We start from the raw sequence: 17,224 nt of genomic DNA on the forward strand, positions 1-17,224 counted from the left end.
GAACTATAAGAAGACTCAAATATTTGAGTGACAAGTACTTATTTTGAAAAGTTGTAGAAAAATTGCTTTAAGCACTCAAAGATTAGAACTTTAGCAGGGTGATAGTTACAGTAAAACTACATTTTTTTCTCCATTAGTTCCACACACACACATATAAAAGTGCATATGTATATAGATAAGATGGAGTTTAGAGGGGAGGGAGAGGGGTAAATGGAGGGAGAGAGAGAGAGAGAGAGAGAGAGAGAGAGAGAGAGAGAGAGAGAGAGAGAGAGAGAGAGAGAGTCAGTGTGCTAGTTAGGTGGGCTCGAGGCCCAGGAAAGGGGTGTGGCTGAAGTGTGAAAGTGATCTGTTGACAGGATGCTGCCTTCGTGGGAGCGGAAAGAATTCAGCATTTGTTTTTGTTTATTTTGTTTTTCTTCTGCTTAGATTTTCAACTAGTTGGATGAAGCCCACCTACATAATGGAAATAGTCTTTTCTCAAAATCTGATTTAAACGGTACCTATTAAAAAATACCCAACAGAAACATTTAGAATGGTATTTGTGTAAACGTTATCAATGGTGCATGAGTGCATTTAACTGGATTTTCATTTGTTTTTCTGCACTAAAACACTGAGTGCATTTGCTGAATCTGGGAGAGGAAAAACATGAATGCTTTGACTAGATTACTAAAGAGCGCCTTTAGATATACATGGATTTGTTTTCTGTGTGGTCCCCACATAGCCTCTTGTCCCAACAGACATAGGCCAGCTAACATCCTAAAGTGTGTGCTGTTTAATTATAAGGTGAGAGGGACTTTTGGGATGTTGACACAGAAAACTCTGTGCTCACAGGACCCCTCCTGCCTTGGGAAAACCAGGATAAAGTCTGCTGTAATACACCATGCTAAGCTGCCTCCTACTTTCCTCCAGGAGCCCAGAAATAAGATGATCACTGAGCAGATAGAAATCACCCTCACTGGCAGAAATGCTGAAATAAGCAGGTGTCCAGCCACATAGTGTCCCCCTCTGTGTGGTTCCATCATTTGTGAGGGCTGCTCAGACACTTCATCACAGTCCATCATGGTAATCTCCCATCCAACATGAGATTTGCTGCTGTGGCCTCTGGCAAAAGCCAGGGCCTCTATTAGGGGTCTGCGCCCTTGCATCAGGCATTAAGCAATGCCTGTGTCTGGCTCTGGTATCCTGTAAATCATAGGAAGACCAATGGCAACAGGGAGGGGGGGTCTTCCTGCCTATGTACTTCTGCCATAATAGTCACCTGAGCAAAGACACAGCTGTCGCCTTCATATGCCATGCTTGCTTCAATCAGTATGTAGAAGTACTTGGAGTATTCTACACTAAGTTTGGGGCTGTACATTAGAGCTACAGTGTCTTGGGAAAATGTCTGCAGGGACAGACAGGATAGTGCTGATGTCTTGACCCGCCCACCTTTCCTGTTGGCCAAAGGAGAGCGCTTTTCATTTATTTTCACATTGGGCACCCGCATCAAATTGCTCAAAGAAAGTGTGTGTTCTACTGAAAATGTGTTAAGTAAAATATAAAGAATCTGTAGAATGCTTATCTCTGTAGACATGATTTTTGGATATTTTAAATGAACCGCTATCTTCAATGACAAACGTTTTTTCCCTTTCCTATCCTTTCTAAACATAGAATCCCTCTAGCTTCCCTTTAAACGTAAGGAATGAGAACTTTTGGGTAAATTCGAGCACTGTCATTTTCTAATTGTGAGACTGTGACAAGGAACTGCAGCTGTTGGGGCTTCTGTTTTCTATGGGCTCAGTGAGGAGTGTGTGAGATATGTTTTCTATGAGGAGTGTGTGAGACATGTTTTCTATGGGCTCAGTGAGGAGTGTGTGAGATATGTTTTCTATGAGGAGTGTGTGAGACATGTTTTCTATGGGGAGTGTGTGAGACATGTTTTCTATGGGGAGTGTGTGAGACATGTTTTCTATGGGGAGTGTGTGAGACATGTTTTCTATGAGGAGTGTGTGAGACATGTTTTCTATGGGGAGTGTGTGAGACATGTTTTCTATGGGCTCAGTGAGGAGTGTGTGAGACATGTTTTCTATGGGGAGTGTGTGAGACATGTTTTCTATGGGGAGGGTGTGAGACATGTTTTCTATGGGGAGTGTGTGAGACATGTTTTCTATGAGGAGTGTGTGACATGTTTTCTATGGGGAGGGTGTGAGACATGTTTTCTATGGGGAGTGTGTGAGACATGTTTTCTATGGGGAGTGTGTGAGACATGTTTTCTATGGGGAGTGTGTGAGACATGTTTTCTATGGGGAAGTGTGTGAGACATGTTTTCTATGGGGAGTGTGTGAGACATGTTTTCTATGGGGAGTGTGTGAGACATGTTTTCTATGAGGAGTGTGTGAGACATGTTTTCTATGGGGAGTGTGTGAGACATGTTTTCTATGAGGAGTGTGTGACATGTTTTCTATGGGGAGTGTGTGAGACATGTTTTCTATGGGGAAGTGTGTGAGACATGTTTTCTATGGGGAGGGTGTGAGACATGTTTTCTATGGGGAGGGTGTGAGACATGTTTTCTATGGGGAGTGTGTGAGACATGTTTTCTATGGGGAGTGTGTGAGACATGTTTTCTATGGGCTCAGTGAGGAGTGTGTGAGACATGTTTTCTATGGGGAGTGTGTGAGACATGTTTTCTATGAGGAGTGTGTGACATGTTTTCTATGGGGAGTGTGTGAGACATGTTTTCTATGGGGAGTGTGTGAGATAGTGCACGTGGCACACAGAGCTCCTCCCAGGAGGCTGGCTGACACTACACCCCCTTTCTGTGTCACTGTCCTCTCACCAGCTTCCTACAGCCCACTTTGTTCTGGTTTGGGGAGCCCCTCATGTTCTGGCAGAGAGACACTGAGGAATACTGAGAGATGCCGTGGACTTACGGAGGGATGGCCCAAGATTCAGGAAGTGGCAACTTACACTGTCATGCTGCCCCCATGTCTCCTCTCCTGCTTTGGATTTGAAGTTCCACTTTCTTTTATGCCTTGGTCCTGCCACAGTCGGGGTTCAGGTCCTGAGACAAGGAAGGGGAATAGTGTGAAGAAATGACTAGATGAGTTTGATACAAGTGGCCGCCCCAAATAGCTCCAGCCATCTTTATACATCAAAGTCAAGCATGTTGATTTTGCATGCAAAATATGTCAAATATATTCCCCCAACTTTTATATCAAACATCTTTTAAACCAAAAACAAACTTATCATTTTGCTAGCTTGGCCAAATATGGAGCCAGGTATATCCTGTCTTTACAAAACTAAAAGGTGATTGACATAGGCACACATTTTCAAGAATAAGAATCTCATTAAAAACTTAACAAAGTGTATTTACAGAAACAGGGTGGCTCTGCCTCCCATCCTGTCAACACTGAATCAGGACAGCTCCAGGATCTGGAGCGTCAGCTGGCATCCCCAGACAAGAAACCTGAGGAGCATCAGCTCCCAAAGAATTTTAGGGGAAAATATTCAAGAAAAAAAACTGGGGTTTCCAGGAATGATCACATCTGTCCCATGTGTGACTGACAAAATGACACTAAAAGCCACCAAGAGAATCACCAGTGTATGAAAGAGAAGAGGGTGTGCAGAGGTCCCAGCAGTATTCTTCACTGTCCGGAAGTCCACTGATGCTTGTTGAGTGAGACTGCCCCCGAGCTTTTGCCTCATCTTGAAACCCACTGGGTAAGCACTCATATGCTGGTCTGAAATTAGGCCTCATGGCTCCCAACACTTTTATACCTCCCCAACCCATCATAGTTTGCTTTCTATTGCTGTAATAAAACACAATGACCAAAAGCAACTTGGGAAATAAAATACTTATTTTAACTATTTCAGCTTACAGTTTATAGTCCTTCATGGAGGTACAGCAGGGCAGGAAGTCAGGGCAGGAACTTTTTTTTTTTTTGTTTTGTTTTGGTTTTTTGGTTTTACGAGACAGGGTTTCTCTGTATTGTTTTGGAGGCTATTGTTCCAGCCCCGCCTCAAACTCACAGAGATCCGAACTCACAGAGATCCGCCTGCCTCTGCCTCCCGAGTGCTGGGATTAAAGGCGTGTGCCACCACCGCCCCAGGGCAGGAACTTCAGAGGAGACCAGAGGAGTGCTGTTACTGACTTGTTCTCCACGTTTGCTTAGCCTGCTTTCTTACAGCACCTAGGACAACCTGCCAAGGTGTGGCCCAGCCCACAGGGAGCTGGGCTCTCCATAGCAATCATTAATCAAGAGCCCAGAGTTGCCTAAAGACCAATCTGATGGTGGCAATTCCTCAAATGAAATTCCAAGACGTGTCTAGGTTTGTGCCAAATTAACAAAACCAACTAGCACACCCTCGTGTGTGTGTATGCGCGCGCGCTGCACATATGTAAACCATAGGTCAAACTCAGACGGCTTCTAGATTACCTTCCATGTTAATTTTTTTGAGACAAGCATCTGTCACTGAACCTGGTGCTCCCCAATTTGGCTAGCAAGCCCCCGGAATCCACCTAACCCCAGTTCCTCCACAGACTCTCCAGTATCCCCAGAACCAACACAGGCTCTCCAGTATCCCCAGGACCATCACAGACACTCCAGTATCCCCAGGACCACCACAGACTCTCCAGTATCCCCAGGACCACCACAGACTCTCCAGTATCCCCAGGACCACTACAGACTCTCCAGTATCCCCAGGACCACCACAGACACTCCAGTATCCCCAGGACAACCACAGATAATCCAGTATCCCCAGGACCACCATAGATTCTCCAGTATCCGCAGGACACCCACTTTTACATGGGAGCTGGGGATCTGAACTCAGGTCCTCATGGCTGTATAGCAAACACTTTACTCCCTGAGCCACCTCCCCAGCCCTGGATCTGGCCCCAACTGTGGTCTTTTTTCCCTTCTGCTGTTCGTTGTTTTTACTCCTTTGGCTTTTTTTGCTCTTTTGGAGGCCTGCCATCCAGCTCCCAAATAAAACACATGGAGGCTTATTCTTACTTAAGAACACCTGGCCTTAGGTTGGCTTATTTCTAGCCAGCTTTTCTTTACTTAAATTACCCTGTGTATCTTTTGTCTCTAGGCCTTTCCCTTTTCTTCTGTATATCTTACTTTCACCCTTACTCTGTGGCTCGTTGTGTGACTGGGTAGCTGGCTCCTGGGGTTGTCCTCTGCTTGTTCTCTCACTCCTTGATCTTTTTTCTCCTTCTGTTTATTCTTTCTGCCCATCAGCCCTGCCTATCCTTTTTCTTGCCTTGCTATTTGGCATTCAGTTATTTGTTATACCAATCAGGTGTTTTAGGCAGGTAAAGAAACACAGTTTCACAGAGTTAAACAAATGCAACATAAAGAAATACAACACATCTTTGCATCATTAAACAAATGTTCCACAGTGTAAACAAAATGCAGCACGACTTAATATTCTACAACACCCTTTGTATTTGTTTTTAAATTAGTGTATAGAATCCTTGGTTCTGTCTTGGTGTTTTCATATATAACTTGCTGTCCCACCTCCTCCCTCCTCGGAGCCCTCCCGCCTCTAGTAGTCCTGTCTCCACTTCCAGTCTCACACGCTTTTCTTCATCTGACTAACCAACCTCAAGCTTGACTCGGATGCCGCTCCTCAGGGAAGTTTCCCCTTTCTCTTCCCATCTGTATTTGAGGTCCTCCTCAATGTTCTACCACAAAATGCACCGTAAGATCATGAATGCCTGCTTAAATATTTTGCTTTCTGTAGGACTGCTGAAACAAACATACTTTAGGGAGTCCTGGCAGGATTGTCCTACTGGAGACAGGGCTGGGGCCCTGTTTTATACACTGGAAACCCACCTCACCCACTCTCTTCAGCAGAGACTCTCTGGAACTGTCTGAGAACCTGACTAGGTCCCCTGCCCTGCCACCTCACTGGTAGCTTCCATTTACAGGTACGATACACATAGCAAGACGGACACCAGGCTTTCCATCCTCAAAGCCCTGACTCAGGGAGTCAGATGTGAGCCCAGGCTTGACTTGTTTGACCTTGAGCCCCTGGGATGATTCTGGTAACAGCCAGGGTGACTGATTCTCTGGAACAGCTTGGAAAGAAGAACTGGTTCCATTAGATTCTCTTTATTGGAAAATATGAAACAAACTTTATAATCAGTAGAGGAATGGAGCATGGGAGAATCTGATGAGGCTGAATGAGAGATGTGCAAAGTCAAAAGCACCGTCTGGAACCACCAGGAAGCAGAATGGATGTGGCTCATGAGGGAGTTGGTCACTGGAGAAAAGAGAGCAGAAGTTCTATGTAGACAGAAGCAGAGATGAAGCTTCTCAAGAGGGAAAAAAAGACTCGGGAAGAACAGAGGTGGGAAGGGCGAGGAAAGGTCCACAGGAAGATAGTGGGGGTAGTCAGAGATCTCCTGGACTTTGTCCCCCAAACTAGAAGTCTCTGTGACTTCTCACCTGTCAAGCACATCCTCTTGTCTATTTACCCTCCCCCCATGTCTCTGAGACACAGTTTTCTTCTCCACTTCTGCTGCAGCTGCCTTGACTCAGGCTTTCTACGGTGTCTGCTCTTTCTGCAGTGGTTTCCTTCAGCCGGTGCCAGGGCAGTGTGATGACTCAGACTGCTCCATCCTTTGGATGACAAAGGGATAGGTCTTTTCTATCCGCCTGACATCCTGTTTTTCATCTGCAACATCTGGCCTCCAGCAGGTCTGGTTTTTCCTGACACAGTGTGTCTGGGCTTTGTTCCTGTGAACTCCTAGCCTTTTCTTCTGTTTGACAGCCTCCTACTATAGCCCTCAAAATCTAACTCCAAAACTACCTCAGGGCTGGTGAGGTGGCTCAGTGGATGAAAGTACCTGTGGGCCAAGCCTGGCAGGCTGAATTCAATCCCTGGAACCCATGTAAAGCAGGAGGAGAGAACCAATTCCACACAGTTGTCCTCTCACATCTACTTGTGTTCTGTGGCACACGCACACTCACCCAACACAGACACAAGCACACACACAAAGACACAGACACATACACAGACACACACAAGCACACACACAGACATACACACAAAGACACCCATACACAGATACACACAAGCACACACACACAGAGACACAGACACACATACAAACACAGACACACACAAGCACACACACAGAGACATACACACATACAAACAGACACACACACACAAAGGCACACATACACAGATACACACACACAGACATACATGCAAACACAGACACACACACAGACACAAGCACTCACACAGACACACACAAGCATATACACAAACACACTGATTCCCCCCACAAGCATACACACAAACACATACACATGCACACATACAAAAGCACACAGATGTACACACAAGCACATATACAGACACTGGCAGACACAGACACATAGACACACACACAAGCACACTACACACACACACACACACACACACCATCACCACCATCGATGACAATCAAAGGCCGTCTCAGTGCTGCTAGTGCTCACTTTCTAATGGCTCACAGAGGCACCTGCGCGGACAGGCCTGGGATGTGAAGGGGAGCCATGGGGAGAGGTAGCCATTTGTACACTTAGACAAACGAAAGAACAACTTCTTTCCTTTCCACATTAATTCTTAAAGAAATGTGTCAATTAAAAGCAGCAACACTGGGCTGGTGAGATGGCTCAGTGGTCAGATGCCCCTCACCAAGGCAAAGGTTTGAACTAGACTGCTGAAGTCACATGATGGTGACTCTTGCAAGTTGTCCTCTGGCTTCCTCGTGCACACCACAGCACCTCACACACACACACACACACACACACACACACACAACCAACAAGCAGATAAATAAACATTTAAAAATATTTTTAAAAGCACTAAATTAAACATAAGCAGCTAGACACAGAGGTGCAGGCCCGCCATCCCACCAGGAACCAGAGATACAGACTCCAGAAGATGAACCTTAGAGTTCTACTGTCAGATGGACAATGCAGTTTCACAAAAATAAAAAAACAAAAATCTTAAGTTTAAAATGAAAGAAAAAAATGTGTAAAATAGCTCATTTTCTTTGACCAGAACCTGTCAGTCTGCAAAAATGTTTTGGAAAGTAATCTGTTCCTGTGGATGCTGAAACCCATTGTGGTGCAGAAATGCACACCTAAATTTGCATAGTTCATTCCTCTGGAAAATGATGACAGACTGAATAACATATTCGCTCAAGAGAGGGATCCCTGCAGCCTGGATGGAGGTGTTGAACTTGGAAAGCTCTAGAGCATGATGCAGGGCCTTTTGAACGTTATTAGTTGTAGGACTCATGGACCTTGCCGCCTCTACTGGTTGAAAAATGATTTGAAGTCGTGAGTTAGATGGTAAGTCTTTTCATTTTTGGTTGTGACTTCCACTTGATGATATCAGATAGAAAACGTACATGGGTGGACTGCTGCCAATCCAAGGAAGAAAGGCTTGTCTGGGCATAACATGGTGTAGGATTCAAGGCTTACTGCAAAGCCAACTTTTTCAAGTCCTCACTTTTGTAAGGTAGCGCTTGACCCTCCTAAGGTGAGATTTTAGAGGTGCATAGAATGTTTGCTCTCTGGAGTGGAGTGTGCACTTGAAATGCATCACCACCATGCACAGGGAAGGCATTCTGGGGCTGGGAGACCAGCCTCCCTTGGTAAGAAAAGAATGTCATTCCAGTTGGGTCTGTGCTGACAGCCACTACCCTCAGAACACCCACCCACGGCCTCTCCCTCAGAAGAGGCTTCCTGAGAAAGAAGAGGCTCCTGTCCAGCTGGAACGCTGAGAACTCCCTCAGAGTCTTTTGCTTTGGTGGTGTTCAGAATTCCAGTGGCCAGGAAATCATGGATGCTGCCCTTTCTTGCTGAAGGGCAGCCTTTCTCCAGCCAGCTTGCAGGGGTCCAGTCTTGCTAACCACAGATCTTCTGAGTCACCAGGTACCCTAAGAGCTGTTTCCTGCCACACCTGTGGCTGTGATTTCAGTATTTTTCACACCAGTCTCTTTTACACTGAAGGTTTGAGACCAGCTCACTGCTGCTTCCTCTCTGGTTGGAAAATGAAGCACAGATCTGGTTGACACTTCAAATGGGCCAGAGCCAAATTTTGATTTTTGTGCTTCTGTTATTTAAAAAAAGAAGAAGTGTGTGTGTGTGTGTGTGTGTGTGTGTGTGTGTGTGTGTGTGTGTGTGTGTAGGCCAAAGGTCAACCTCTGACATTGTCCCTCAGGAGCCATCCACTTGGTTTTTTGTTTGTTTTGAGACACGGTCTCCCCTTGGTCTACAGTAGACTAGACTGGCTATCCAGCCAGACCCAGGGATGCCCTTGTCTCTGCCTCTGTACTGCTGAGATTACACATTTGTGCCTCCATGGCCCGCTTTTTTTAGGAGGCCCCCATGCCTATAAAGCAAGCATTTTACAGGCTGTACTATCCTCCCATTCCTTCCATCCCTATTACTTATTTTTTGAAAGAGGTGTGGAAAGAAGAAAAACCCATCAGGTGTTTTAGGAGAGCAGAGACCTATCACCATGAAATACACTTCTTCACATGAGAAAGACCGGCCTGAGCCCAGCTCATAATGTGAAACGTCTCAGATCTGTGGAAGGATGATAAGGATCACACAGACTTAAGGACAACTGAGAAGATTCAAAAAGTCAGAATCAAACAGACTCGATTTAGGAGGACCGTAGTCTAGAGTCTTTACCTGAATAAAAGCAGCCAGAAATCTGTATTAGAGATGAGCCCAGATCCATGTGCCACTTGCTTCTGTGTCATAGAACTGTCATTTACAAATTCATATTTCTGATGACTTCTGAATATGTATGTGCTAAGTGAGACATCAAACGGTACTACATTAAAATCCCAATCTTGCCTCTCCATTGCTTTTGACCTTGAGTAGCTTACTTGAACACCCTGACTTTCCATCTCCTCATCTATAATATGGGTATAATAATAAGCGTCTTATGAGAATTGTCTTAAGATGAAACATAACCAGATCCCTCCGCTGTTTACCACAATGAAGATTCCCATGCTGCCTGCTCCCCAGCTTCCCTGCCTAGCCTGCCTTCTCTCCACCTCGTGTCTTCTCCCAGTGACAGCCAGAAACCCAAGCACCAACCAGTTTCCTTCAAAGACCTAATTACCTTGCACTGACATGTGCATGTTCTAGTCTTACTTGTCTGTTCTAGCAATTGAAAGGATGGTGCATATCTTACACAAATCAGTTTTAACCTACTATGGCCATTGTTCACTGTTGACAACATATATACATGACAACAACATATATAGAGAGAGATGAGTAAATGAACCACATTTGTAGACACCTATACAAGCCTGTAAGGAAAATGTTTAGTAACTGCTTAATTTACATGTTTTCTATCAAGTTCATAAGTGAAATATAAGAATTCTGTTGAGAAGTAGACCCTTGCCAGAGATGTGCACATGCAGTGTCTTTAATGAATTTTGTAAAACAGCATGCATAATAACAGCAAGCCACAGTAAGTGGGAGTATTATAGAAACATATATTCAAGAATAAGTTTCTAGGCCTATAAGGAAAGTAAAAATAAAAGTGAACATTGGGAGGATAGAAATAATTTCCTTTCCATATGCTTTGTTCTATGTTTATTTCTGACCGTGACAAAAGCAAAGATGCCTAAAAAATCTAACTTTTTTTGTAAGAGCAGGGTACTGGGCTAGCAACACATGGAAGCTGTACAGAGCAACAAGCAAACAGTACTTTAGGAAACATGTTATCTCACCTGCCAAAACTCTAAGTCCAAGACAGTGCACAGGAGCCCAAGTCATAATTGAAATGGTTGAGTTTAAACATTATACAGTTTTAATCAATTTTATTATTATTATTTATTTTTAAGTTTAAATTTAGATTAGAAACAAGGTTGCTTCACAAGTCAGTTCCAGGTCCCTCTCCCTTTCCCTCCCCTCCTCCCATGCCCTCCCCCCCAGCCCCCCATTATCCCCTCATTTCCCCAGGGAGGGTGAGGCCCTCCATGGGGGTGTCCATAGTCTGTCATTTCTTCCAGGGCAGGGCCTAGACCCTCCCCCAAGAGTTCAGGGTGAGAGTGCATCTCACATTGTTGGATGGGAGTCCAAAGTCCGTGTGTATATTCGGGATGAGTACTGATCTACTGCCCAAGGCTCAATAGATTACCTAGGACTCCTCACTGACACCCACATTCAGGGGAGTCTTGATCAGTCCCATGCTGGATTCCCAGGCTAATGCCTGGGATTCAAGAGTTAACCTTTGTCAGGTCAGCTGTTTCTGGGGGTTAAACCAGCCCAGTCTTAATCCCTTTGATCATCAGTCCTCCCTCTCTGTCACTGGGTTCCTTGAGTTCAGCTCAGTGCTTAGCCATGGGAGTCTGCCTCTTCTTCCATCAGCCACTGAATGAAGGTTCTGTTTCCCAGACTCTCTGGCCATGGGATTGTAGGCTGGCACTCCCCAGATCTATGTCTAAAATCCATATATGAGAGAGTACATGCCATGTTTCTCTTTTTGTGACTGTGTTACCTCACTCAGGATGGTTTCTTCTAGTGTCATCCATTTGCCTGCAAATCTCAGGATTCCATTGTTTATTTTTCTGCTGAGTAGTACTCCATTGTGTAAATGTACCACATTTTCTCTATCCACTCTTCAGTTGAGGGGCATCTAGGTTGCTTCCAAGTTCTGGCTATTACAAATAATGCTGCTATGAACATAGTGGAACAGACATCCTTGTTGTATGAATGGGAATCTTTTGGATATATGCCTAAGAGTGGAGTTGCTGAGTCTTGTGGTAGGTTTATTCCCATTTTTCTGAGGAATCTTCATACTGATTTCCAAAGTGGCTGAACAAGTTGGCACTCCCAACACGATGGAGGAGTGTTCCCCTTTCACCACATCCTCTCCAGCATAAATTGTCGTTGGTGTTTTTGATTTTAGCCATTCTGACAGGAGTGAGATTGTATCTCAGAGTTGTTTTGATTTGCATTTCCCTGAAGCCAGGCAGAATAAGGCTATTTAGGTTTGGAAAGAAGTCTAATTAGTGGCGTGCTTGCTCAGCAAACATGAAATCCTGAATTCTGATCCCAGCACCCACATAAGAAACGGGGTGTGGCAGTGCACATCTGTAATCCCAGAACCAGGTAAGCAGAGAGGCTCACTCCAGATGGAGCCTATGGCTAAGCAGCCTTGATGAATCCAGGGTTCAGTGAAAGACTGTCTCATAAAACAGGAAGGGGAGCAATGGAGGGAGACACTATTGATACTGACCTTTGGCCTCCAAACTCACATGAGTATATATACACACTAAATAAATAAAAGAAGGTATTTGGAAAGTATTAGTAAATAAATGAATTACTAGAAAGAGAATGAAGAAACACTGCTATCAGAAGCAGTCAATGGCAGCCATTTATCTCAGTTAGAGAACTAAACTCTAGCACAAAAAAAAAAAAACAAACTCAGAGGTAGATATTGGGATTTAAGCTGATGGTCAGATAAGCAAAGCAGCCAGCCACTAGCTCCTACCCCTACCTCAGGCCCAAAGGCGATCCAGCTTAGCTCCACAAATCCTTAGAGGCAATGCTCTCTCTCCCTGTCTGGAAACTAAATCTCCACGTGAGACCCTTTGCCTCTTCCTTTTATACCTCCCTAGTGCTGGGATTAAAGGTGTGTGATCCCAAATGCTGCCATCACCTTTGTATGAGCTGTTTCTCTTTAGGACTCGATCAATTTTGTGTAGTTCAGTGTGGCCTTGAACTAACAGAGATTCATCTGCCTATCTTCTGAGTCCTGGGATTAAAGGTGTGCGCCTCCACTGCCTGGTTCTGTGGCTTGTGGCTAGCCTTGCTTTCTGAACCTTAGCCAAGCTTTAATAAATTATAAGTAATATATCACCACACTAAACAATCTCCAAAGATCCATGCTTGGAAATTCATTTAAATTAAGTTTTCTTTCTTTTGTATGTGTTTACTGATGCAGGAGTGATGGGGAAGTCCTGTGTGTATGTCAATAAAGCACTGTTGGCCAATAGAGAAGCAAGATAGGTAGGACTAGGAGTCGAGGAGTATGTTGGGAAAGAGAAACACAGGGAGTCAAGATGTAACCGCCATAGGGCTAAGAAGCCCGGAAACTTTTCTCCGGTAAGAGAAATAGTTAGATTGGCAGTTATGGGGTAAATACTTAAGTCAGAGCTAGCCAGTAAGAAACAAGCAAGGCCAACAGCTTCATAATACAGTGTCTTGTGTGTTATTTGGGGACTACAATTTGGCAGAGCCCAGGCGACTGGTGGGGGAAAAACCAAAGGGGCTGGCAAGGAAAAGGCTTCTCTCTACACAGGAGGGTGCATGCATGTCGTGGTGTACATGTGCTCATTAAAGGACAGCTTGCAGGAGTTAGGTCTCTCCTGTCACGTGGGCATTAGGGACAAAGCTCAGGTTGTCAGTCTTGTCTTTATACCTTGACCCGATGACCTTTGCTTCCAGTCCAGAAATTCAAATTTCTAACAGCAGAAGATAACTTAATATCTTGGATGAACTTAATTTTCTTAGATTTTGATCCCTGTTCCAGGTACCACCCCAGCTCTGGTCTTCACTTCCTTTCCTCCAGTGTTACCATGATTCCTAGGGCTCAGCTGTACATCATTTCGTCCCATGCACTTACAGTCCTAGACCTAATCTGCAGGTGTAGGTAGACTTAAGCTATTAGATGGGTCTGGGAGGGGTGTAGTTTATGTAAAATCAGTCTTGTTTGATTCGTTATTTGTTTATTTATTGTCCAGTTTCCTCTCCTGCTCTATGAGGAAACCTCTGCCCCCATCTTTACACAAATATGTTATGTTGGCTCTTTCCCCAGTGTGCTGGCACATTCTCAGTCCTCCGTGAAATGTTAAACCGTTGTTACCCTGCAGAGAAGTCAACCACATCAACGAGGACTCTACAAAGTAAATCTTACCCTCACAGGGTTCACTGTAATTCTATAAGCATCCTGCTGTCCGTCTCTCGCTTGCGTTCTCCAGGCTTACCTCTCAATCACAAAGATGGAGTCAAACCTGGGTACCCTGACTGTTTGTCCAAACACATGAGTTCAAAGTAGAGGTCATTAAAAAAAAGTGTGTATAGACTGAGGCTTAGGCGTTCCTCACAACAAAAACCAAAATGGATTGGGAATATGGCCACCAGTCCAGAAAGTTCTAGTCTCATGTCCTGGATCTCATGAAACTCACCTTGGAAATCTGAATTAACTGCAATTGGAATGTAAGAAGGACATGCACCTAAGAAGAACACTGGGTTTCAGCTGTGTTATTGAATGAATCCAGTCCAGGGAGCAAACAAACCCAAACAATACGCACCCTGAGACAGAGCTCACACAACGCAGCCACAGCAAAGGTAACTCTTTTCCCAGGCTGGCTTTGTCCCTTGGTGTTCTCAGGGGTAACCTGACCTTGAGTTTAGTGCAGGCACCATTTATGAGAGCTAATTGCCTGCCACAAGATAGCATTCTTGCCACTGGTTATCTCTAAGGCAAAGAGCAGCACTGTTGGAAGTTCCCATTTAAGGCATTAAGTGGGGCATGGGTAGAGCCAACTAAAAGTTCTGGGCTGTCAGGGCTGCAAGGGAAGACAACGGAGTCACTGTGTGTCTTACTCTTGGCTCTTTGCCCAAAGTGCAGTGTTAAAGTCCCAATCTGGAGATCCTGCCCTTTGCAGAAAGATCAGTTGTCTGGATCATTTAACTGGGTTTTCCCCTGTTAATCCCTGTATGTAACCCATTGTTACAGAAATTAACCAGCATCCTGTGGAAATTTCTGGAAACACTATAGAAATGGTTTGAAATCTAAACACAGGGAACTCAGCCTGCCCTGATAATGTCAGTTTCTGTTTTAGTTTACACATTTTCAGTGGAAAGCCAAATTAAGCCAGACTTCTTGTTTACAGTGGGGCAGTATTGAGTGTGGGCAAGAGGACAATGTACTTACAGTAGAGTTACCACTGTGCGGTTGGTTATGTCAAAGTTTCACATTACAGCTCCTTAACTGGATGTTCCTGACAGGGCCAGACACGACAAGCTTCTTCACCCTGAGGGGATCGGCAGGCCAGGAGCCATCTTTTAGGGAGCCAAACACATATCTCTTCACTGTATTACTATGGACCTCACAATCCCTGGTTTTGATAATCTCCCTTTTACATAATTAGCAGGACTTGGAACTTTTCTATTCCACGAATCAATGAGAAAGTGAATGCTGGGGCCATGTCTTTCTATTAATAAGTGAATTAGAGTTTTATGTAAAAAAGTTCTGTGTAACAAAACAAACAACGTTACTGGCTCTAGATTTTTCCTAAACAAAGAGCTTAAGAAACACCAACTTACTTGGAAGTGGCAGTCAGAGCACTTGTCTTCGAAAGGGCCTTTGCTACTGAATCCACCATCTTTATTTAGATGACTTGAGAGGCGGGCATTCACTATGGTGGGTGCTATGAAGAGACCGGAGGCCTGAGCCACCTTTGGAGTTACCACCCTCTGTAAATTTGACATCTCTGAGCACCCAAGGCATAGAGATTTTTAAAAAAAGATGTATCTATTTATTATGAATACAACAGTCTGCCTCCATGTATGTCTGCACACCAGAAGAGGGAACCAGATCTCATTATGGATGGCTGTGAGTCACCATGTGGTTGCTGGGAATTGAACTCAGGACCTCTGGAAGAGCAACCAGTGCTTTTAGTCTCTGAGCCATCTCTCCAGCCCCATTAAAAACAAACAAACAAACAAACAAACAACAACGACAGCAAAACCTAAATTAACTGAGTGCCAAGCTCAGGTCTGTCCAAAGTATGTGTTAGACCAGAGTCACTGTTCAGGTGTTCAGCTTCAATAATGCCAAGAGTAAACTCTCAGTCATTGACAAGGCTAGTTTTGTTTATTTCCCCTTTCTTCCCTCCTACATTCCCCCTGGTGTAGAGGATACCAATACATTGCCTTTAGTCATACAACAAGGTAGTAGGGTCCAGCTTGTCACTATAAAACCTGTGATACCACAATGGCAAACCATTACTTGACCACAAGTGATAAACAGCTGAAGAATAACACCATCTTGTTCAAATGTGAAAGGAACTTGAGATAAATGAAAATGATCTGAGTCTCCATTGTTGCACTAGGGAATTGCTTTCCATGGGAAAATAGTGCCCCCTGGTGCACAGATAGAGTTCCTCAGAGTCCTTCAGGGCAGGCGAAGGAAAAGGCTAAGGAAAAGGGACTTTTACAACTTGACCAACGTCAAAGACTACGATAGAGTGGTCATCCCTAAAACTGTGCATTTTTCTTTCACTTTCTTCTTTCACTGTGTGTAAGACCACTCTCCATCAACGAGTGGGTGCAATGGGGCTGTCACAGAGGCTTTCCTCCTCCCCCTTTCTCAACTGTGTGTCTGCAGTCATCGATAGAACTGTAAAAGTAGTTCTTTGCTCTTCGTTATTTTTTGAGATAGGGTCTCCTTATATAGTGTTTTTATCTGTCCTGGAACTCACTATGTAAACCAGACTGACCTTGAACTCAGAACTCTGCTTGCCTCTGTCTCACAAGTGCTGGTATTAAGGACATACTTCACCCCATGCCACCATGATACCTGGGCATTTATTGTTAACATTGTCATTCCACTGAGCATGTGTTAATTTCTCATATTTATTTTGTTTTCTTTGCCAGTTTAACCCAAGTTCATTGTATTATGATGATTATGATGTAGGAACTCAGTAAAAATTTCATACTGAATTAAACAGATTTGGAACAATGCTACAACTTTAGCACCTAAGAGAACCACTGGGAACTTCTGCTATTGGATGTGATGTTGTCAGACAAAGTCTAGGAAGCCCTCTTCAGCTTGAATTCCAGACCATCTTATAATGCGAATATGGGTCATACATAGAGTGAAAAGTATATTGTTGACATGGGATTCAAATTTAATGGGGGTCTTGTATAATTTCATTTTTCCTTGCTAACACTGGAAACCATTCTGGTGTAGGTTTATCCTCTCATCTTAAATAGTAGAAACAAGCAAAATGTGAAACTGGCCTTCAGACATTGGCTAACAGGCAGTGCAATGGTGTGATGATCCCTAAGAGACGTGGATGGAGGAGGCAGCCATAACAGGATAGCTGGAGAGCATCCACAAGCTTCCCCACTGCAGAGGGAATTCACAGCGTGGCATCCTCTCAGAGTTTGGGGTACACATAAGTTTGGGGATGCCTGGC

This window comes from Mesocricetus auratus, unplaced genomic scaffold, assembly GCF_017639785.1.
Source record: "Mesocricetus auratus isolate SY011 unplaced genomic scaffold, BCM_Maur_2.0 Super-Scaffold_100010, whole genome shotgun sequence".
Taxonomy (NCBI): domain Eukaryota; kingdom Metazoa; phylum Chordata; class Mammalia; order Rodentia; family Cricetidae; genus Mesocricetus; species Mesocricetus auratus.